The sequence below is a fragment of the Notamacropus eugenii genome, chromosome 4 (genome assembly GCF_028372415.1).
Source record: "Notamacropus eugenii isolate mMacEug1 chromosome 4, mMacEug1.pri_v2, whole genome shotgun sequence".
NCBI lineage: Eukaryota > Metazoa > Chordata > Mammalia > Diprotodontia > Macropodidae > Notamacropus > Notamacropus eugenii.
Window position 1 is genome coordinate 343,281,395 of NC_092875.1, and position 24,631 is coordinate 343,306,025.

Sequence of the window (24,631 nt, forward strand, 5' to 3'; positions counted from 1 at the left end):
TTGGTTTTGCTAAATCAGTTCCACTGGCTAAAACTTCATAAGCTTTTATGGTGTGGTAGCCTCTGTTGGGCCTAACTTAGGTCCACCCTGGCCCCCTTCTATTCCCAGATCATAGGATTATAGATTTTGAGTTTGAAAAGACCTTAATGATCACATAATACAACCAAGATTTTAACCTAGGTTCTGTCAGTCCAAATCCAATACATTTTCCACTATCACAATCCCCTTTTTACACTGCAGTTTTCCCTCCACTGAAAAACTTCCAGGAACCCAGGCGATGACAGAATTTCTTTCCCTTATTACTAGTGTTCATAGTGGGTTTTTCCCACATCTTCACTGATAGCAGACTGTAGGACAACAGAAGCTGTCAGCCCCTCTTGTATTCTCCCTCTTGTTTGCCAAAGGCCTTTTAGCAGATCTTCCTACCTCCAACCCTCACAGTTTTGCTGATTCAGGTTCCCAAGACCAACCTTATGATAAAGTATAGCAGGTAGAATAATTCGAGTGTGCATTGAAAGAGAGAAGGCTCTCTACCATAAATTTCTCCTGTAGTTGTTAGAGTTAATATCACTTGTAACTCACTCCTTTCTGTTGGATCTTGTCTTCTCCTTTTGGTGTTTTCAAATGAAAAATGATCATAAGAGGAGAAGCACAGAAAATCCCTACTGTCTTTATTTTAATGTATATCCTACTACTTTCCTTTGTATCCCACAGCCCAGGGCAGTCATGGAATATTAGATACCTGGGAAGAGGGAGGAAGATGCTAACGTAAGGACTTAGAGAGGAAAGGGAAAGGTTACAGAAAAGGGATGAAAAGAGAAACTTTTCCTTCTCCAAAATTTTACCTACTTATAAAATTTTACCAGAATTGTATTCCATCACTGTCTCTTTATTTTGATTAAAAAACATATATTAGTCTCTCTTAGCTCTAGATTTTAAATCTCAAGACTAGAATATAGTCACAATGGTGTCCAGGGACAAAAACTAGGAACATTGGGTGCAAGTGGCAGAGACTTCATTTTAGACTTGAAAACCCTTCTTACCATTTGAGCTATCCGAAAGTGGAATATGAAGGTAGTAGAGTGTTCCTTTCACCACGTAGGCTTCAAGTGAAGGCTGGATGATCATTTGTAAGGGACATACCCTTCCTGATATGATTGAGCCTCCATGGTCCCCAAGATGCCTTCCAACTCTAAGATTCTATGATCCTGGGTTCTGACTCACCGTCCTTTGCATGCAAAACCTAATTCCTGATCCTTGGAAAATCTAGTTAAATAGGTCCTAATTATAACTGCATTTTCTTTGGTATTTGAACTTGAATTTCCTACATTCACCTATTACCTAGATTTTCCTCTTCTTGTTCCTGATTTATTCTTGTACTCAGTCTCCTCTCCCTGAAATGTAAGGCTGCAAGCCTCTTCCTTGATAGTTTTGTAATCAGAGCTAACAGATGAGACAGCTCTTTGAAAAGCTGAAAAGTATTAAATAAGTACAAGTATTATTAGTGTTTTGGAAAACTTGTGACATGAACAACAATATGTTGCCCTTTGGGGAAAATTGAACTGTTTTCAGAAAATTCACTTCAAATTTTCAGGCTACAGCAAGGTACCTCAAAACATCTGAAATCTTATCCCCAGAACAAGTTCTGCTACGGAGTGGAACGTGGTTCTGCAGCCTAGGTAATAACTCTTATTAGTCAGAGCAACCAGACAAGATGCTCATTGAGAAATGCCACTCTCAAGGGAGCTGACATTTTCAGTGTAAGCACTTTGTTCTTTATAGTACAGCCCAGCTTTGAATATGGAATCTAGAAGATAAAAAATTGGTCATTTCCCCTTTCAAAAATGTGTTTTCTGTGGTACCAATTTTAGGTTTTTCTTTTTCTGTTTTATATCACTTTTATAATATATGGCTTAAAAAAGAACTATAATCCATTGTCCTAGTAATGAGAAAATGGGATGAAGAAGGGAGATCAATAATGTGTATTTTATATTTTAACAATTTCTTCTAGAAGGAAAAGTTTCATGATAAAGGCTGTTATTTTATTGTTTAATGTTTAAAAAAAAACTGGTGCACTATTATGTAACATTTTTGTAGTATTTTCCACTGCTTTTAGAAAGCTTTCAAATGTATTTCTGAGACTGATTTGCATTTAATTCTTAATGCCAATGTAAAATAAAGCTTTTGTTAATATGTTTACCTAAAATGGAAATATATAAATACTTTTTTAAAAGATCGATTTAGTTTCTTTCCAAGTATTTGTCGAATGACTGAAGGACCAAAATAGTCTCAAAGTACTAAATAACATATAAATTAACTTCAGAAATGCAGTCACTGAAGACACTGATGATCTGGGAACTCATAGGGGTAGGACCAGAACAGTAAAGGCCCTAGAAACCATGCCATATGTTGAAGTATCTGGGGATATTTACTCTGGACGACAGAAGACTCGATGACATAATAGCTGTCTTAGATATTTGAATGTCTATATGTGGAAAGGATTCTATGCCCTAAAAGGCAGAACTAGGAATAGATTAAAGTTGTAGGGAGACAAAATATAGTTCAGTGTAAGGGAAAATTGAAAATTGGAGCTGTTCAAAAATGGAATGGGCTGCCAGTGGGGTTAATGTTTTCTTTATCATACTTACAGCGAGAGTGGATGACCGACTTCTCGGGATTCCTCTTCAGGTTTAGGTTGGAGTAGGGCAGGGTTCCTTACGGTTGTATGTGTTTGTGTGTGTGTGTGTGTGTGTGTTGAACCTCTTTTGTCAGTCAACTGAAACCTATGGATGCCTCAGAATAATGTTTTTAAATGCATAAAATCACATAAGATTAGAAAGGAAACTATTTGTATTGAAATAAAGTCATCAAGATAATAAAAAATGAATTCACAGACCCAGATGGTCTCTCTAGTTCCATGATTCTGAAATTAACAAAAAAACTGGTCATTCTACTATGCAACTTAGCTGTCATTGCCCATAGAATCTTGTTTTCATAGGTAATCTGGGAAAGGAGAATTGGGTTTATAGGATCAATGATATTCTTAATGGAATGGAAATGACTTGGAGTGAGAAGTCAATGGAGTTTAGTTTTTTAGCTAACTGTCACTTATTCAAGTGACTTTGGACAAATCACCTAATCTCTAGGAGCCTGTTTCCTCAGTTGTAAAAGAAATAATACCTACCCTACCAACCTCACAGGGTAGTTGCGAGTTTGTATAGTATAATGAGTATGAACATTCATTGAAAACTCTAGAGTTGTGTTAATATGGCATCAGCACTGTGGAAGGATTAATGACAGAAGTTTGTGCTCCTAGATCCTTATGACCCTGACTTATGTATTGTAGGCAGGTGACTTAATATCTAGCCGACTTAGTTTGATCACTTACAAAGTGAAGGGATTGGTCTAGAGGGCTGACTTAACTACATAAGTAGTGACTACCAGAGCTGGGGTTTAAACCTTGCTCTTTCCACTATTTCTGAACAGAATCATCTAGCTATTAACCTCAGTTCTTTTTACTTTGCCTGTGTTAAGACCAAGCCTTCAAGGAACCTAGACCTAAGTTTCCCACAGTGTTTAAGTGGGTAAAGTTTCTACAGATTAAATATAAAAATCCTAAATCCTTAGGTTCTCATAGGTATAGTACTTGGTATTGGATTGAAGAAGGTGATTCTTGAAAATTCACATGAAATGGCGCACTGGAAAGAGCTGTGCATTTGTAATTAGAGATCCTGGTTCTTCCATTTTCTATCTGTTTGACTTTGGGCTACTCACCTCAGGTTACAGTAGATGATAGTATATGATTAAGTATCAAAATAAATGCTATAGGCTGTAAGTATTCAGAGAAGGGGAGATTTGCAGCCTGTAGTAGTAAGGTAGCGCACATGGGATTTGAGAAGTATGCTAGAAGATTTGGATGGGCAAGAGAGAGGGAAAAGCATTCTAGCTTGAAAAAACAGCATGAACAAAAATAGGTGCTTTTGATAGGCTGGCTTGACTAAAATAGAAAGTCTGAGTAGTGGTAGAAAAGTCTACATAGGCAGTGGGATGGTAGGGACAGGTATAGAATTCATTGAACGTCAAGCTGAGAAATTAAGATCAATTTTGTCAACAAAAGGAAGTCATTAAAATTTTCTCAGCAGACGAGTAACGTTACAAAGTTGCTATTTAGCTATACTAAATCTGGTTGTAGTGTATAGTATAGTTTTGTGGGGCAAAGGGGAAGGCAAAGAGTTTAAGCTTTAGTGATCATTTAGTCATGAGGTGAAGAAGTCCTTGACTAAAGTAGAAGTAGTGGGAGAATAAAAAGGAAAGGCCATATATGGAAACCATGAAGAAATATTTATTTTACTGGATTCCTATCTGCCTCTTGGGGGGGGGGGGGTGTCATCTCCAGTCATCCTGATCTACATCTTGCCCCTGGGCTCAGATAGCTCCAGAGGAGAAAGTGAGGCTGATGACTGCACAGCCCTGCCTCACTGTAATCCAATTCACTTGCAAGTCATGTCATCATCTTCCTGATGTTGTAGAGTTCTTTGAGAAAGCAGAACAAGCAACTACCAGCTTCTTAACTTTTCTTCTGTCCTTTGATTAAGCAAAAAACTACAATATGATTTCTGAATTTTCAAAAACTCCTTTTGTTCCAACTGCTTTTCTTCCTCAAACCCTCCAGTCCAGCCCTGTAGTTTATCTTACTTAACTAAACTTCCTGTAACAAGTATCCCAGGAAAATATTGAAAGAGTAGTGGGAAGGTAAGAATTCAATTTAACAAACATTTATTAAATACCTATTCTGAGCACTATGCTAGGTGAGATATAAAGTCTAAATAAGATACAGCACCTGTCCATGTGGAACTCACATCTAACAGGGGATGAGCACTATGACATCCAAGTTACTAAAATATAAAATAATACAGAATGGAAACCTCTTACTCTAAGGAAACTAGGTGATGAAATGGATAGAGTGCTGGCTCTGGAGTCAGGAAGACCTGAGTTCAGAGCCAACCTCGAACACTTACTAGCTTTGTGACTCTGTACAATCTCTGTCCCAGTTTCCTTAACTATAAAATGAGGATAATAAAATGTATCTACCTTGCAGGGTTGTTGTGAGGATTAAATGAAATAATATTTGTTAAAGTGCACGTAGGAGGTACTCTATAAATTCCTTCCCCTTCCTCTCACTATGCTTGGGTTCAATATAGAGGTATGAAAATATGAAGTCATTTTGAGGTCTCATCTAGTGCAGACTCTACTCATAGACAAGGGAAGTCACCAGAAATTTTAAAAATTGGAGTATCTAACTGAATGCCAATAAAATGCAACTGACTAGAAACTCCACACAATAAAGTCATGATGAACAAACTCCCTAACCAGTTCCTCCACCAGCAGAGAAAAGAGAAAAAGAGATGTCGAGAGGGCTAGGAGGAGAGGGTTTGGGAGGGTGGGACAAGGGATGATGACACATTCCAAAGCGAGGATTCCTGACCTTTTTTATGTCACAGATCCCTTTGGCAGTCTGGTGAAGTCTATGAACCCTTTCTCAACATATTGTTTTCAAATGCATAAAATAAAATGCATGAGACTGCAAAGGAAACTACCCTCCTTCTATTAATCACTTCCTATTTATTCTGCAGTAACTTGGCCAGTAGCATAAGCTAGAACCTTCTTTCCTTACTCTTATACCATTTGCCAGTTATGGAAAGGATTTTGTTGAAAATTGGGTTTTTACATCCCCTTCTTCCCTGGCGCCAATCAATTGTTCTTGTCAACTAAATTGGAAGATGTTGCATTTTTCTACTTTTTTTAATAAATGGGTTCAAAACTCACTGAAACTCTTCATTTGGAAGATTTTTAAAATAAGTTGGAAGATTATGTTGCCAGGTTGTTTTTTTTAAGGTGGGCATTTATCAGTTTTTAATAAGTGACACAATTACTTTGTCATGATCCTAGGTAGATTAAATATCCAAAAGGAGAAGGTGGTCAAAAATCAAGAAGGATAAGGACTGAGAAAAATTCATCAGAATTTGTAATTAAGACCTCATTGGTACTCTCCTCCCCCTGGACTTTATAATCACTTCCTCTGCTCAAATCTCTCTTGCACTTTGATGCAAAAGGGTGAAATGCATCTCTAAGAAGAGGAAGTTTGTTAAAGATGACATCTTCAAAGTCAAAATGAATGAGTTTCTCACCAGAGAACAGGCAATTCTGGGGTGGAGCTGTGAGTTATCCTAACCAGAACAGAAATCCTCTTGGCTACCAGGACTCAGAAGGTGGTCTTTGAGAAAGGTCGCTAGATTCCTGAACTGACAGCTGTAGTTCAAAAGTTTGGTTTCCTTTAAGGTCAGCTAAGCAAATGGCCACTAGAGGTCTCTGTGCTATTGTATAGACAAAGTCCTTTAGAAAGCTTCTGCACGAATCCTGCTGTGCCATGCTCAGCTTCCTTATGGAGAATGTGATGAAAGGAAGCAAGGTGGTGGTTTCTGGTAAGGCCAGAGGCCAGAGGTCTGAGTCCATGAAATTTGTGGATGGCCCTGTAAACTACTCTGTTGACACGGCTGGGCTTCATTTACATCCTCCTCAGACAGGGTGTTTTGAACTTTGAAGTCAAAATCATGTTGCCCTAGTAACCAGGTGGCAAGATTTGCCCTAAGAAATCCCTGCTTGCCTGCGTGAGCATGACAGAGCCTAAGGATGAGAGTCCTTCTACCACTCCCACCTCAGAGCAGAGGCGTAGGAAGCCAAAACAAACAGCTAGGCCTTAGTCACTCCCCACTACACAAAAGGACCCGGTAATTCCTGGAATGGTACACCCAAAGGTTGTTCTTTTTAAAATTCTTTTGAAAACAAAATAAAACAAAAATATGCTATTGGTAACTTTGAAGAGAGCAGTTTGATTTGAATGACTACCCAAGGATGATTGGGATTGAGAGCATGGAAAATATGACAGTGATACCTCACAGAAATATGGAAATTCAGAAAAGGGAAGGGTTTGTGAGGAGAGGTATTGGAATGAGCTCTATGATACCAGTCATATCCCCTGCACAGCTGTTAATCTGTGCATCTTAAGCTTTCTCACTAAGAATGAAAAGGCGTTGGGACTCTTACTCAATAGTCACTGCTCAAGAGCACAGATTTCTGCAGTAGCCATGAAGCAATATTGGGAGCAAAGTTTGGAGAAAAAGAGGAGAAAGAATTTTGTGTGGGCTGAAAATATAGTTGTAATACCTAAACAGAAGAATTATAGGCCAATATCATTAATGAACATTGATTCAAAAATTTTAAGTAAAATCTTGTCCAACAGACAATATCAATTCTTCTAAGAAACTATCATAACTAGGACATATTTATGTATATATGTTAATATATAATGCTTATATATTTATAACAGGATGTACACTGTCTCTATACGTATTTATTTATACATACATACCTATATAGGTATATATAATATCAGGATATGTTTATACCAGAATGTATTTATACAAGTTGAACATTAAAAAAACAATGAATATAATTATATTGAACACAAAAATATCCAAATCCACATGATTATCTTGAAAGGTATGTAAAAAAAAGTCTTTGATGAAGTACCACAATCCTTTACACTAAAACAAACAAAATCCCCTACTAATTATAGGCTTAAAGGGGTCTTTTAAAAATATCATTTCTAAAACCAAAGGTAAGCTTCATGTGCAAAGGGGATACCCTAGAAGTTTTCCCAACATTTACAGAAGTGGAGCAAGGATGGCCACTGTGTTAAAATTATATCTTCTTCTAATTCCTCTGACCACCACCACCTGCCCTCTACTACTTAGTATAGTAAATAAGTTTATAAGTAGCCAGGATAAAGTAACAATAGCAGGAGGTAAGATTGCAAAGGGGAACCTAGAAGTTTTAATGACTGATTTCTCATAGACCAAAGGAGCATAATGTGCAAACTCCATCATATAATAACTAAAGATCATATCCTGAGACTATGTGCTAAATCAGGGGAAGGCCTGGCTGTCAGGGTCTTTTGGTCCTATAATCTGTAAACTTCAGATAAGCTCCAGACATCCACAGTTAAGGCCAGCAGAACACCAAATGTTGCTGATAATTGAGATTATATGAGTATGTTAATAAAATAACCCGAAGGTGGCACAGATAAGTTAGTCTGTCTCCCACAAAACCCTATATTCCTGTCCTCCTGCCACCTGTCTTCCATCTCTGTCTGGGTGCATGCTGCTGAATGCTCCCAGCTCCTATCCATTGTTATATAGGTGGCTGGAGCCCTGTGCCTCTCCCCCTCCCCATTTTCTTTCCCATGTTGCCTTCCTTCCTCCACCACCCCCTCCCCCTCCCCATCCCCATCCTGCCTTCGCGTCCCTCCACCTGCCATTTTTCTCTGTTCTTTCTGTGTTGTTGCTATGGCATCCTTGGTGAGTTATTAAAATGTGATTGAAGCCTTATTTCCCACTGCCATTATGGTCATTCCTGTCAAGTACCCAAAGAACCAAGTGTACAAGTCCTATTTAATAATTTGATAAAATAATTAACAATTTACCCCCTCGATTACCCCCCTCTTTGCTTTTATATCTCTTTCATTTTCAAAATTGAGCTTTGTAAATGGTAGGTGCTCAACAAATGCTACTCCAGTGAACTCATTAACTTCTAAGTTGCATGAAATAATCATCCCATAGGACTCATGCAAATATATGTGGAATATTATATTGAGTTATGATTGATTCTAGGCAAGAATATAGGCAAGAGATGCATGGAGGTTAGTAAGAAGATTACTGTCTGAAAATTATTCAAGTGAAAAAGAATTGAAAGAGTTGAGGTGAAAGAGCTTTCTCACTGACTTTGGAAGCTGTCTTTGGCGTTTGTGAGTTGAGAAATCTAGAAACTGTAGCAGCTGCCCGTGATTCAGCACCCTGAGGCCTGCTCTGGTCCCATCTGTACCAGTGTGGCCCACTCTGAGCTGCACTCTGCTCTTAGCCTAGCAAGACGCACCTTTCTTGTCAGCCTTCCAGGATGTCTTTGGCTGGAGGTCTGCTTCACTCTCTCATTTTGTGGCTTCTGAATTTGTTTAGAGTCATTTTTTACAGGTATTTTGAGGGTTTGGGGGAGAAAGCTCGAGTGGGTCCTTGCTTCTACTCTGCCATCTTGGCTCTCCTTTTGATGAATAAAATTTATTTCTATCTAAAATTTATATTTCATAAAATGTATATTTAAGATTTATATTTATTTTTGCTGTACACTCATCTCTTTTAAGTGTTTTGATCTGTATAGAAAATAACTCTCTGTATACACACACAAATGTGTGTATGTACATAAAAAATCATAAATTCTATCTTTCTTCCACTAAGATAGGTATTCCTCCAAATTTCTTCACTTTCTTCCATCCCCCTGCTCAGACGTTTGTGATTAAAAATGATCACAAGAGGATTCTGGGATGATGGCTAAGTAGGTCAGAAAATTTTAAGCTCTCACAATTTTCCCCCACAAAAGAGATAAAAATAGCACCTTAGTGTGAAAAAAGTGAGGGGGTGTGGGGTGTGTGTGGTTGTGTGCATTGTATTTTTTTGCTTAATTTGAAAATCTTTCCCATCCATTAATGGGCCAGTGTGATCTGCTTAAATCACATGGAAGGCTAAGTCACATGTGGTGGCAGGAGCTTGCTGAACAGGTGGAATAGGAAGGGGTGGAGCAAGGATGGAAAAGGAGTGAGCAGAGCTGAGAGGAAGTTGGGTAGACTAGTCAGAGCTGGGAAGGACAGAGAAACTAAGCAGCTTGGGTAGCAACTTGCATGAGTGGCAGAGCTTACTTGTGATTTTGTTTAAGGGAACTGATTTGTGGGAAGACTAACAGAGGGAAGGCTTGGGGATGGTGTTGCCCTCTGCACTGTTATTGTGTATAGATTATTTTTGTTGCTATGATGGATTTGGCTTTCGATGTTTCAATAAATATTTTTGTTCTGTCTGTTATGTGACATTGTTCTAGAAGTGCTAACAGTAACACTAAAACAAACAAAAAGGCACAAAGATAGGCAGAGAGGAGATAAAACCATCCCTACTTGCTATTGACATGATGGTTTACTTAGAAAATTCTAGGGAATCAGCCACCATCCATGCCTATCAACTGCCAACCAATGTCCCCTCACAGGGCAGGCAAGTCAGTTTAGCTAAAGCAGCAGGGCACTCTGAGGGGTAGACAGCAGACGTGCCAAGAAGTCAAACCACAAGTTGTCAAACTACTTCACTGATTGAGATAGTACAGGATCCTGAATCCAAGAACTTTTGGAATGACAATACTTCCAGCTTAGGGCTAGAAGCCGTCATCTGGGGAGCAACCTCTGTGGAGGTGCAGCCTGGATACTGCTCCTGCAAGTGCTATGACTATTAAAAGCCCCCAAAATACAATTTTGTCACCAAAGTCCTTGGCATTATCAAATGATTCAACATCAGAAACTAGTATAATTTCATCAGTGGAAATAACATGAAAGAAAAGTAATTACCCCCTGCTTGGAGGCTGCATCCTAAGGACCATGGGACCTTTCCACCTGACTCGCAGCTCAGACCTTTCCTGTGTGTTGTCTCCCTCATTAGAACGTGAGGTCTCTGAGAGCAAAGACTGTCTCCTTTTTCTATTTGTATTCCTAGCATGGTGCTTTGTACGTAGTAACTGCTTAGTAAATACTTTATTCATCAGCAAAGATTCTATTGAAACAATTTAAATAGCTTCAGTAAAGTTACAGGCTACCAAAAAAATCTACAAAAATTAATAGCATTTCTATGTAATGACAGAAAAATCTAGCAGGTGATAATAGAAAGGGAAATCATTACAAACTACTACAAAAGGCATTAAAAAGTGGGGATCCATTTACCAAAGCACATAAAATTCTTGTACAGATTCAATTACAAAATGTTCCTTAAAGAGACAAAGACCAGCTTAAATAGCTGGAAGAATATTAAGTGCTCATGGCTGAACTATGCTAATATGGTAAAAATGACTATGTTGCAAAATATAACTTACACTATTAGTGCTGTACTAATCCATATACTTATCTAACAAAATTTATTTAGAGAAGCAGAAGATCTAGTAAATCATGGAAAATATTTCCAGACCTCCAACTGTATTATAAAGCGATTTGGTATTGGTTAAAATACAGAGCAATAACAGTAAAGTATGGAGCAAAGTAAAATATAGAGTAAATCAATGGAACAGACTAAACAAGGAGAACCAAGAACAATGGAATTGAATATCCCAGCGTTTGATAAACCAGAAGACATAAGTTGCTTAGTAAAAAAAAAATCCCTACTTAATAAAAACTGGGAAAATCAGATAGCAGTCCAGCAAAAATTAGACTTAGACCAATATCTTATACCATATTTCACAAAAGTTTAAAATAGGTATTTGGCCTTAATATTAAAGATCATACCACAAAAACATTTGAACAGAAGCAGATTATAAAGCTTTTACAACTATGGGTAGAAGATATATACTTAACTGACAAGTACAGAGAAAGTTCCAAAAGATAAATAGACACCTTTGATTACATGAAACTGAAAAGCTACATAAATAAAATTAATACCTCTAGGATATCTAACAGATACCCATCTAAATATTCATCTAGATGCCTAGATATAGATCAGTCTGTTAGATGTCATAGATATATTAATTTCGTTTGTATATCTGTCTGTCTATCTATGCTCTTTGTGTACGTCTACACACACACACACACACACACACACACACACACCAAAAGCCATTCCCCAATATGTAAGCGGTCAAAGGTGGAAACAAACAGTTCTCAAAATAAGAATTGCAAACAACCATGTGAAAGAATGCCTCCATTCATTAATCATAAGAAAAGCACAAATCAAAATAATGCAGGTTTCACTTCCTACCCAGCAAACTGACAAAGATGACACAAGATAGAGATAGTCAGCGTTGGAGCTGTGGGAAGATAGGCATACCTGTGCATTGTTGATGGAGCTGAGAATCAGTACAAACTTATAGTGGAAAACAAATTGGAATGACGCAAATAAAGTGACTAAAATGTCGGTATCCCTTTGTCCTACTGCTAGGTTTATACCCCAAGAAAGTCATTGACAAGAAAAAAATCCCCATATATACTAAAATATTTATAGCAGCACTTTTTGTGGTAGCAAAGAACTCAAAACAAAGCAGATGTCCATCAGTTGAGGAATGGCTAAACAAACTGTGGTAAATAAATGTATTGGAATATTGCTGTTGTAAGAAACAACAACTATGATGAATACAGAGGAGCATAAAAAGATAAACATGATAAAAGTGTGAAGTAAGCAGTGCAAGGAAAACAATATTCACATTAACTATAATGCTACAAATGGAAAGAACAAAAACCAAATAATCAAGAGTGAATGCTGCAAAATTACAAAGAATAAGCAGGACCCCAAAGAAAAGAAATAAAAAGTCACTCCATCTCTCCCTTCTGCAGAAGTGGGAAGTCCGCAAATGTGTTATGTTGTATGTATTTTCAGACTTTTTCAATATGTTGATCAATTGTGCTGATTTTTTCTCTTTTTATTTTTTCTTAAAAGTTTTTTGTCAAAAATATTTTCATATGGAATGGCTGGGAGGGAAAATACTAGAAGAAATTCTGGTGATGTAAAAAAGGATATCAGTTAAATTTAACAACATGCATACAAAAGAGGAATTACAGAAAGTGACTGAATTCACCCTTAAGTAGAACAGTGTAAATCTATAAGAGGATTTGGTATATGTGATTTTTCAGCACAGACATTGACGAGAGCAGCATGGCATAATAGGAAGTTCGTTAAACTACTAAATAACATAGAAAAGAAAGAAGATTGTTTGGATAACTAGCTATGAGACTTTGGGCAAGGTCCAGCTACAGTCCTACTATAGAAAGCTCCTATAATCACTTTAGAAATCATCAACAACATGATAGGGATATGGGCCTTAATTTGCTCCTTTTAAAAATGAAGACCAGATGATTTCTAAGGTAGCTTTCATAGTGAACATCCTGGAATCCATGATCTAGATTTTAAAAAATAGCACTATAAATTTTAAAACAGAAATTTGAAATTTAGGAGTACGTCTGGAAGCTTGAGTCAAAGCCCATATCAATAATCATTTTTAAAAAAAAAAATCTTTCTTTTCATTAAAAATTTTATTTTCTTATTCATTTCTGCATACATCTGGAATTTCCTACTATCCTTTTGTGATTTTTTTTTCCTCAGAGAGGTTGTTCTTGAAGATAATAAAATACTTCACAGGTCTGAATATAGCTGCTCCAACTAAAGTTCAGATTTATTAAGAAACTTTGCCAAATAATCTGTATTGGCCTCTGATTTCTGGTTTTAATTTGGTACATTTTGATCTAAAAAGGCTTGAAAAGGCTTATTTTCTTCTGTGGTTAATTTTATTTTCAATTTATGCATTCCAGTGTGTTTCACATTTTCTTAAGGTTGAGTACTCTTAAAGGAATGACTACAAATAGGAAAATTCTTCCTCAAAGGTTTAATATGACCCATTTTTAAAACATTGAACACATAGTATAAAACCCACCTTTATTCTGCCCTCCTCTTTGATCCTATGATCCTGTTTTTAGAACTTTTGGTATAAAACATTTGTGACTACATAGACAATGATATATTTATAATATATTTATATTTGTAATATGTTTATTATTATAAAATGTTATCTTATAATATTATTGATTGGTATGTTTATGCTTGATCTGTTGTTTTATTTGTTTCTACAAAAATCATAATTTACATTTCTTAATGAACTTGTTTGCACCTGAAACTTAATTACTCAAAGTTTTACGTTACACTTTTTCCTCTTGATGGTTGTAGATGTAGCTTTTTACTGCTTAACAATGAGAAGAAAAATTGCTTGACTTAAAGAAAGTCACTTTTGTAAAAACTCTGCAGGTTGAAACTGTAAAACATCTTTAATTTAAAAAGACATTGCAGAATTATTTTTTAAAAAAAGGAAAATAAGCTATGACCATTGAGTGAAAACTCACCTATTGTGAAAATAAGTAGGATGTTAGTGAATATCTGACCACCTGTGTATACGTAAGAAAGAACAGAGGATTCTTAATACTTTTTTTTACATCCATAAGTTTAAGTTCATCCGCTAAGTCTTATAAGCATATCTACTTAGTTGTTTTTTTCCTTTCTCTTCAGCACTGCTTTTGTAGTTGTTGAGTCATTTCAGTTGTGTCTGGGGGTTTTCTAGGCAAAGCTACTGGAATGGTTTGCTTTTATGTCTTCAGCTCATTTAACAGATGAAGAAACCAAGGCAATCAAGGTTAAGTGACTTGCCCAGGGTTATACATCTAATAAATGTCTGAGTCCAGATTTGAACTCAGGAAGAGAAGTCTTCCTGATTCTAAGCTCAATGTTCTATCCACTTTGCCTCTAGACACTTATTCAGCACTGTTATCTCTCCCCATTTATTTTCTGAATTGTTCTGAGCTGTCCATTCCTAGTATACCACTGGCATAGTAGACTGGTTGCCACCAGCACTGAGCTAGGGCAATAGCAGCCAGCTTATCCCTTATCTAGAAATTTGAGTTTCAAGTTTGAATCTTTAAAGGAAATGAAATTCACAAGTAAACTACATTTTGAAATAAATTAGGACTAACAAAAGGGGGAAATTATTCCAACAGATGTGATTTCATGATAGATGTGGCAATTTTGGATAAGTTAATACTTCACATTTACTGAATGCAGGTTAATTATATTTATTTATCTTCAGTGATAGTTCTTGCATGATTAACCATTCAGAGAAAACAGAAACAATGCTATGGGAATGAAATCAGACAAGGGTATGCTGGACAAAGAAACAAACTAAAAGTCTGCATACATATAGTCCTCATCATGTATCCAGCACTGCACTAAATATTTTGCAAATATTATCTCACTTGATCTTCACAAAAACTCAGAAAGGTTTTTGCTATTATTATCCCTATTTTACAAATGAGAAAACTGAGGTAAAGACTGAGGTAAACAGAGCTTACGTGACTTGCCCAAGGTCACATAGCTAGTAGGTATCTGAGGCCACATTTGAATTTCGATCTTCCAGACTCCAGGCCCAGTTTCTTATGCACTACGGTACCATCTAGCTGCTACACACAGCATAGTTTTATATTCAATCTATAACATTTTTTCCATCACTTTCTTTAGTTTAGGCAATTAAAACAATACCTATGCAGTTTTCTGAGATATAAATGCTCACTCAGAAAATATAGCCACCAGAAGACTTTCTGAGCTGGTTCCAGTATGTGCAGGAATACTCATCAAGTCTAGTCATGATAACATAATTGAAAAAGCAGCAAGAGTTAGAAGAACTGGGCTCAAGTCTTTGCTCTTCTGTTTGTGATACTACTGTACAAGGCATTTAACCAGTGGTTCTCCTCCTACAGGTATGACTATTCAGTTCTTATACTGTTTCTATCAGTTGTGTCTGACTCTTCTAGCCCTTTTGGGGTTTTCTTGGTAAAAATACTGGAGTAGTTTGCCACTTCCTTCTTCAACTCATTTTACAGATAAGAAAACTGAGGCAAATGGGGTTAAGTGACTTGCCCAAGATCACACAGTTAGTGTTTGAGGCTGGATTTGAACTAAGGTCTCCCTAACTCCAGGCCTGGCACTGTATCCACTGTGCCACTTAGCTTCCCCTTGTCTCTGTTGGCTGCCTGCTGAATATGAATGTGCCTCCAAGGCTCGGCTCTAGTCTCTGTTTTTCCTCTACAGTCTTTCCTCCTAATCTAATCTACTTCCATTAGTTCAATTGCTACTTCTATGCATGTGACTCTCAGGTGTCTACCCCTAATCTCTCTCCTGAATGTCATTCCTGTATTTCTGACTGCACGCCGGATATCCAAAACTCATGATCCTCCCTGTGCCTAATCCTCATAAGCACTGAGTGAATTCTGTCCCCCACAGAGGTAAACAACAACAACAACAAAACCCAAAACTTCTCTCTTCTCCAAGCTTTCCTCTTGTTTATGGTACCTCCATCTTTCCAATACTCTCGTTTCAAAATCTTATGTTTCCTTCTCCTTTACTATTCATTCCTCTCCCCCCAATCCAACCAAATTACAAGTTCGTGCAATTCTACATCCACAACATCTCCTCCATCTATTATTCCTCTCTTTCTACTCATACTGCTACCATTCTAAAAGAGGCCATTATCGCCTCCTTCCTGGTCTACTGTAATAGCCTTCACCTAGGGACCAGCTTTCTTTAGGCCAGCCTCTTAGTTCAGCTGATGTTGGAACAAAATGAGGCACTCATAGATCATTAAAACAAAAGGAGGTTTACTTACCCATAGCATACAAAAAAATTCAAAAAGGTTATCCTAGAACATAGTTCTGTTTGATTTAGTCTACCTCTCTCCATGTGGAACCACGTCTGATTTCTGGTGTGCAAGGAGGGTGTGGTGATTTGCATGATATTAGGACATTTGCCAAGCCTGAAGGATTTAACTCCATCTGCATGGTCCTTTTTTATGCCCTGACATGATCAGGAGGCCATAGCAATATGATCAGAAGCTTTGACAAGGAAACTTTCGCAAAGGAAGTACTACTTGAACCTTGACTCTTGACAGCTAGGTCCTTCAGTGGATAGAGCAGTCAGGAAAATTGGTTTCAAATCTAGCTTCAAGCACATGTTATGTGACCCTGGACAAGTCACTTTAACCTCTGTTTGCTTCAATTTTCTCAACTGTAAAATGAGATTAGTATAATGTAATTACTATATATATTATATTAAACATTAACATATTACATATAATATTATATATTGATGTAGAATATAGGAAATGAGATTGATATATATTTATATATAATATATAGAATGAGATTAATATATAATATAATAATAATAATACCTATCTCCCAGGACTGTTGTGAGGATAAAATAAGATAGTATTTATCAGTCACTGAGCATAGTGCCTGGCACATATTAGGTACTTAAGAAATGGTTGTGTCCTTCCTTCCTTTTTCCCTCCTGGGCCTATTGAATTCAGAGGACAGATTTGTTGCCTTTTAGGGAAAAAAACTAGTCTAGCCCATGTTGTAGGAGGAGGAGGAAATTCTGATAGGGCTTGGTCTTGTTACACTTCCTAATGGTCTCCCTACTCCTAGTCTGTTTTCTTTCCAATATATCCTTCACATACAGCAATGAAAATAAAATTTCTAAAGCATGCTTCTGGCCGTTTACTCTTCTGTTAAAAATACTTTAGTGACTTCCTATAATCTTTAGGGTAAAATAAAAAACCAAGTTAGACAGTTAAAGACTTCTATAATCTGGGTCCAAACAGCTTTCTCACCTTACTTCACATACTCTTTGTTTGAGTTTGCAAAGTACTAGCTGTTCTGGACTGAACTTACCACTTCATATTTTGCTTTCATGTATTTACCTAGATCTTTCCCCATGCCTCCAATATTCTCCTTATTAATCTCAACCTTTCTATATCCTTATCTTTCTTCTGGGTTCAGTCCAGGGTCCAACTTCAGGGTTATAGCCCTCTCTGGTATTTCCAGCTTAAGTGTTCTTTTTCTCCTTGAATATTTTTATTGTGTTTTATTTTCATCTCTCCTTTGTGCCATCATTGCTTACCTTGTATTATGCTTAATTAGCGTACTTTACCACTTTCCCCAAAAATATAATGTGGATTCATTGACCTTTTTGTCTTTGTATGTCCAATACCTAGTATATATAGCAAGTACCTTATAAGTATTCATTGAAAAAAAATCATAAGATTGAGTCTCATTTCCTCCTTCAGAATACTGGAATAATAATATTAACCTTACAAGGTTGTTAAGAAGTTATAATGAAATTAAGAACACAAATCCCATTTTAATGATAAAGAACCACTTAGATGTAACATAGATACCTTTGAGAGCACCCCTGACATTAAGGATTAACTTTTGCTTGAATTTCCACTGTCAGGAACTTACTTCTCATGTGGCTGTTCAAACATAGGATTATAGATTTATAGTTGGAAGAAATCTCAAAGGCCAACATACTCACTTTACAGATAAGGAGACTGAGGCTTATGGAAGTTAACTGACTTGCCCATGGGCACATACAAAGTGTCAATATATGGGTAAGAAACTTAATCTCTCTAGGCCTCAGTTTCTCATCTGTAATATGAGATGGGGATAAATCAGGGGGTAGGGAACCAGTGGCCTCACAGCCACATGTGGCCCTCTAAGTCATTAAGTGCAGCCCCGTGACTGAATCCAACTTGTGAAGTTGTGAAGGAGACAGGTTCCCCACTCCTAGAAGAGATGATTCCTTCCAGCTATATTTATTTAGTGTTATGACTTTTTTAAAAAATTTATTTTTAACACAGTTTATAACAGATAAAGCAATTCAAACTTTTGGTCAGGTGATACTTCTTTTTAAAGCATTTTCAATATGGACCACAAAAGAATTTTTTTTAAACATTAATCAACTGAGACACAAATAATATTTATGTTGCTAACTTCACAAGCTCTTGACCTAATTGTCTCCACAGTATTACTAAGAATTAAAGGACCCTAACTTATTGTTTTTGGTCTAAAGTCCTATGCCTAATAGCTTAATTTTAGACAACCTTGGATGTTCCCCTACCAATAATCTATAATTGAATAGATCTGGTATTAAACTTACAAATCTTTTGACTATAGGAAATTGCCACCAAGAGTAGGATCAATGCAGGGATACAATATCTCCCCAACTTCATATCAATTCCAGGCAAGATTAGATTATCCACTTGTATTCAGTCAGGCTTAAAGTCTGCCAGGTGTCAGTGGGGAAATTGAGTCAGGAGAATCCCACCTCAGCCCATGCTGAACAGCCACTCTCCCATCCGTCCCTTGAGATCACCTTGGGCAGTTCATACCAGCATCTCATCAGTTTACTGGCATCATGGATTGGAGGCTCAGATTGCCTTTCTTGCTACCCATACCTGGAGTTAGACTCAGAAGAACAGTCACTTAATAGTCCCATAGCATCTAAAAATGGCAAGTTCCAATAACCAGGTTTCAAATATGGTTGTAGTTTCACTTTGGCTAAGGAACATCTTTTGAGGCAAGTCTTAAGTGGCTTACATGCCTTTCTTACATGTTCTAGTTCCTGATTAAATGGCAATCATAAAATCAAATTTACCATTAAAACCTTGACTTTTCCATCAACGCCAAATTTTACCTGAAGTTACCTTCCTCTAGGAAATTTAGACTGAAATTCTTTTCTCCAAACTAAAGATGTCATTGATTTATTCTCAGTAATTAATTCAGTCTGTTGTTTTAATACTAATTGCTTTTACCTTACTTTGTAACATGTCCAATTTTTCTCCCCATCACTCCCCTCCCCCTGCTTCCTAATACCTTGCATTTTGATTACTCCTTCCCTCAATGTACCCTCCCCTCCATCACACCCCATCCCTCTCCCATCCCCATCTTCTCTCTTTTTTTGCAGGGCAAGATAAATTTCCATACCCCTTTCCCTGTAGTTCTCATTTCCCAATTATATGCAATAAAAATTCTCAACATTCATTTCTAATACTTTGAATTCCAACTTCTCTCCCTCCCCAGCCCCAATGAGAAGGGAAGCAATTCAATACAGACTAAATATGTGTTGTTTTGCAAAAGACTTCCATAGTAATCATGTTGTGTAATACTAATTATATTGCCCTCTGTCCTACCCTATCCCCCCTTATTTTTCCCCCCTACAATTGGCCTTGTCCTTTCTTGAAAGTGTTTATTTCTAGTGACTCCCTTCTTCCATTTGCCCTCTCTTCTAATATTCTCCTCTCTCCACTTGTCACCTCCTCTCCTACTTTCCTGTGGTGTGATAAAAATTTTCATATCAAATTTAGTGAGCATGTTATTCCCTCCTTCAGCCACATGTGCAGAGAGTAGCTTTATTTTTTCCCCCTCTCCCCTTCTCCCTTATCTCCTCCACTGAATAAGATTTTTCTTATCTCTTTTATGAGTTATAACCTGATCCATTCCATTACTCCCTTTCTCTTCCCAGAATTTTCCTCCTTCACCCCTTAATTTTTGTTTTATTTTATTTTATTTTTGTGTGTGTATATCATCTCTTCTGATATAACACACCCTATACTCTCTATCTATCTACGTGTATGTGTGTGTGTGTGTGTGTATGTACAATCTCTCCAACTACCCAAATAGTGAGAAAAGATTCAAGAGTTAAAAATATTTTCTTTCCATGCAGTAATGTAAACAGTTCAGCTTTAGAGAGTCTTTTATGATTTTTCTTTTCTGTTTACCTTTTCATGCTTCTCTTGATTCTTGTCTTGGGAAGTCAAATTTTTAAATACATATCTGGTCTTTTCCTCAACATGAATTCTTGAAAGTTGTCTATATCATTGAATGACCATTTTTTCCCTTGAAGTATTATATTCAGATTTTCTGGGTAGGTGATTCTTGGTTTCAATCCCAGTTCCTTTGACTTCTGAAATATCCTACTCCAAGCCCTTCGATCCCTTAATGCTGAAGCTGCCAGATCCTGTGTTATCCTGATTGTATTTCCACAGTACTCAAATTGTTTCTTTCTAGCTGCTTGCAATATTTTCTCCTTGATCCGGGAACTCTGAAATTTGGCCACAATATTCCTAGGAGTTTCTCTGTTTGGGTCTCTTTCAGGAGGTGATCAGTGAATTCTTTCAATATCCATTTTGCCCTCTGATTCTATAACATCAGGGCAGTTTTCCTTGATAATTTCATGGAAGATAATGTCTAGGCTCTTTTTTGATCATGGCTTTCAGGCAGTCCAATAATTTTTAAATTATTTCTCCTGGATCTATTTTCCAGGTCAGTTGTTTTTCCAGTGAGTTGTTTCACATTATCTTCTATTTTTTTCAAATTTTTGGTTTTGTTTACCAACTGCTTGGTTTAGCTCATAGTCATGCGTTTCCCTAAACTCAATTCTCTCTTTCAACGAATTATTTTGTTCAGTGAGCTTTTGAACCTTCTCCTCCATTTGGGTAATTCTGCTTTTTAAAACCTCCTTCTCCTCGTTGGCTTTTTGGACCTCTTTTTCCAATTGAGTTAGCCTCTTTTTAAAGCTGTTATTTTCCTCAGCATTTTTTTGATTCTCCTTTAGTAAGCTGCTAAGTTGTTTTTTAAGGTCTTCTCTTGCCTGAGCCCAGTTTAAGTTCAACTTTGGAGGCAGAGGCCTTGACTTCCTGTGACAGTATGCCTTGTTCTTCGTCATCTGAAAGGATAGGGAGAGACACCTGTTCCCCAAGAAAGTAACTTTCTATGGTCTTATTTTTTTTTTTTTTCCTTTTTTAGGCGTTTTTCCAACCAGTTACTTGACTTGTGAGTTTCCTCTCCACAACTTCCTGGCCTCCGGCTCTGCCAAGCCAGCACTTAGGGGCTGAGATTCAAATGAGCTGCTCCCAAGCCTCAGGGCTTTAGGTGGGGGCAGGGCTGCTATTCAGTGTGAGATTAAAGTCAGCTGTTCAGGTGGGGGCAGGGCTGCCACCCAGGGCTCAGTTCCCTCAGGGGCTTTCTGATGAGACCTTCAACAATGGATGGGGCCTACTGCCTGCTTTGGGGCTGCCTTCTGCTGCTGCCTCTACTGCTGCCTCCTGAGGAGACCTGAGTTATGGGGACACCCCGATTGTCTCTCAGCCAGCCTAAAGGACCCTCCCACTGACCTTTGGCACATGTGGGTTGAGGGATCTGTGCTGCCTGGAGATTCTGTCCCTGAAGCCTGCTGGGATCTGCTTCCTTTGGTGCCACCTCATGTTATGACTTTCTTAAGTGTAACTTTTATTTAATCTTTGTAGTCAAAATTTACTTGTGATAACACATCTCAAACTTTACAATGTAAGTCACTGGGGAAATGATTTAATTTATGCTTTATGACAGATTTTTCAGGAAAGCATCTATTCCGTTAAGTAGTTTCATCAATGCATATCTATGTTGGATCAACTATTTCATTATTATTCAGTGTACATGGAAATATCAGTAGACTCAAAAGTCTTACTTAGCCTTCAGATTTTGTTTTTTCCTTCATTTCAAAACTGTAATTTTTATAAGTTGAAAGCATAGAGGTAGAAAGCTAGAAACTTCCAGGGTTCACAGGAAATCTAATGTAGAATTTTTATAAAATGCCAATTCCACAAACCGGTTTAGGGAACTATTTTTTTTTTTTATGTATTGCTGGTCTCCATAGCAAGATTCCTAGATTCCTGATCAACCAAATAGGGAACTCCACCAGTTTATCTGCTACCATCAAAACACCTGTGCAGCTCTAGCTTTGCTAAGAATTGTATTCGAATTTGATGTCCACCCTTAGAATAGATAAGTGTTTATTGTAGTTAGGAAGACAATTACATTTCCATAGTATGCTTCTTTTTTGTAGCCCCCTATTTTTTGGAAAAGGCTGCTGTTTATTCTTAATTTCTATTAAATTAAATGAGAACCACTTCTCATTGTTGGCTTTCAGAGTAAATATTTTGTAAATGGAGTAAATGTGAAAAGGCTTCATATTTTACCAGTGACGATTGAAGCTTGTTTTTTTTTTGGGGGGAGTATGTGAAAGAAAAAAAATGTGATAAAACTAAAAATAACCCCAAATCACATATTATGGAAGTTTGCAGTCTTTGTTTTAATATTTTACCCATAATACCTCACCTGGAACAGAGACAGGAAGATAGGAAAATTTCCTGTTATGGTGCTTGCTTTATGATGGCAAAAATTACTCTCAGCTCTCAACTGTCTTTCTAATATTCACGTCCTGAACTGCTCAGTTCAGCAATAGCAGCCTGACAAAATTTCAGAAGAAAGGAACAGAAGGCAAGAGTCTAGAAATCAGATGCACTACTGGACCTTGCCTATATCCTGATATCAAAAGACATCACCAACTTGTGAACTCTGGGTTAACAGCTACTTGAGTGCCTCATCTTCATAGCAGCACTATCCCTATGGGATACAAGACTGTACTTGTTCAGTCGTTTTCAGTCATGTCCAACTCTTCATGAGCCCTTTGGGGTCTTCTTGGCAAAGATACTGGAGCGGTTTGCCATTTCCTTCTCCAGCTCATTTCACTAATGAGGAACTGAGGCAAACAGAGTTAAGTGATTTGCCTGGGGTCACACAGCTAATAAGTGTCTGAGGCCAGATTTGAACTCAGGAAAAGTCTTCCTGATTCCAAGCCCATTCACTGCATTAAGACCACACTTAATAATGCAATATAGAAGCACTCCCTCTCCCAAATAAAAAGGAAATAAAAAGCCCACAAACCCAAAACAAAAACCCTAACTTGATCTTATGCTAAGTTAGGAGAGGCATGATGTCCACAGCATTGAAAGTAAAGCTCAGCATCCCAATATTGAGCCCATCTCCCATGTCTACATACACACGTCCATCTACAGTCTTAAAAATGACCATTTACTTAACTTGAAGTCGACCTTCCATATGGTACAGAACTCGTATACCTCTTTGTTTTTCATATTTGAACGTTTTCCCTGGTTTCCGTTTTTAAGATAAATGGAGCAGGTAAGTGATGAATGGGACAGAAATAGTATGAAGAGATTTATATAGTTTAAGAATATATAATATTGCCACTGTCATGAATATTTTGATATCTAATAGAAGTAACAAAAGAACTTTTAAAAAATATGTACACTGCAAGTGCGTGTGAAGAAAAAATTTTCAGATGGTATCTGGAAAGTCAAAGATAGACCTTTTTTGTGAATGAGATGGAATGTCAGACTCATTTGAGAATACTTTAATATTACAGAGTTAGAAAAGTTTTTTTTTATTAGATAAATCTGGCTTCAATGAAGCAGTTTCAAGAACATTAAAGAGATTGATGTTAAAGGCTTCAGATTGCCAGAGCATTATAGTAATTGACTAATTGGCCTGTTTCAGAACTAAAGAACAAACAACGGGTAATCACATAAACATTTGGAGACAGGTCTGATTTTTAGAAGGATGATCAATTTGACAGGGGAGATTTGGGGAGCTGTGCTTCACCCTGCTGGCCTCAGTTTGCTCATCTGTGAAATGAGCTGGAAAAGGAAATGACAAACCAGCCCAGCATCTTTGCCAATGGGATCACCAAGAGTCAGCCGTTACAGAGAAACAACTCAACGCAACAGCTCCTTTTGAAAGGAGAAGAGAGTAGCTTTGAGTCAGGGGACTATTACTGGACTCATCGTGAAGGACCTGGAGAGAACGCGGGTTGTAAAGAATCTGGCAAAGGAACGTCAGTTGAACGGAGGCACGTGGGGGCATCAGCCCGCAAATTTCATTGAGTGGCTCCTGATTGGCTGGACAGACTCGTGCTCATTGGCCCAGAGCGCCGGCGAGAGCCCATTGCCCTTCAGCACCACCTGGCGGTGGACAGAGGGGAAGCTCCTCTTCAGCGTTTGTGGCTCCGCTTTCTGCTCTGGCTTCAGAAGGCAAAGCAGAAGGGAGGGGACCGACCCGCAGCCGCTTTGGTGCCCAGGTGAGCGGTCTTCAAGAACCCAGCGGAGCCACCTTCTGATGGTACAGCAACAGCCTCTAGGCGAATGTGTGTCAGTCTCAAAGACACCCAGTTTGAGGGGCTTCGCAGTACTCACGTTAATCAATAGTCAATCAACATGGTGATGGTGAGCTGGA

At 37.6% G+C, this 24,631-nt stretch overlaps 1 pseudogene; it reads left to right on the top strand.

Annotated features, from left to right (window-relative positions):
* The first annotated feature begins 3,884 nt into the window (after nucleotides 1-3,884).
* Nucleotides 3,885-24,619, top strand: LOC140502560 (small ribosomal subunit protein uS3-like; annotated as a pseudogene).
* The last annotated feature ends 12 nt before the right edge of the window (nucleotides 24,620-24,631 follow it).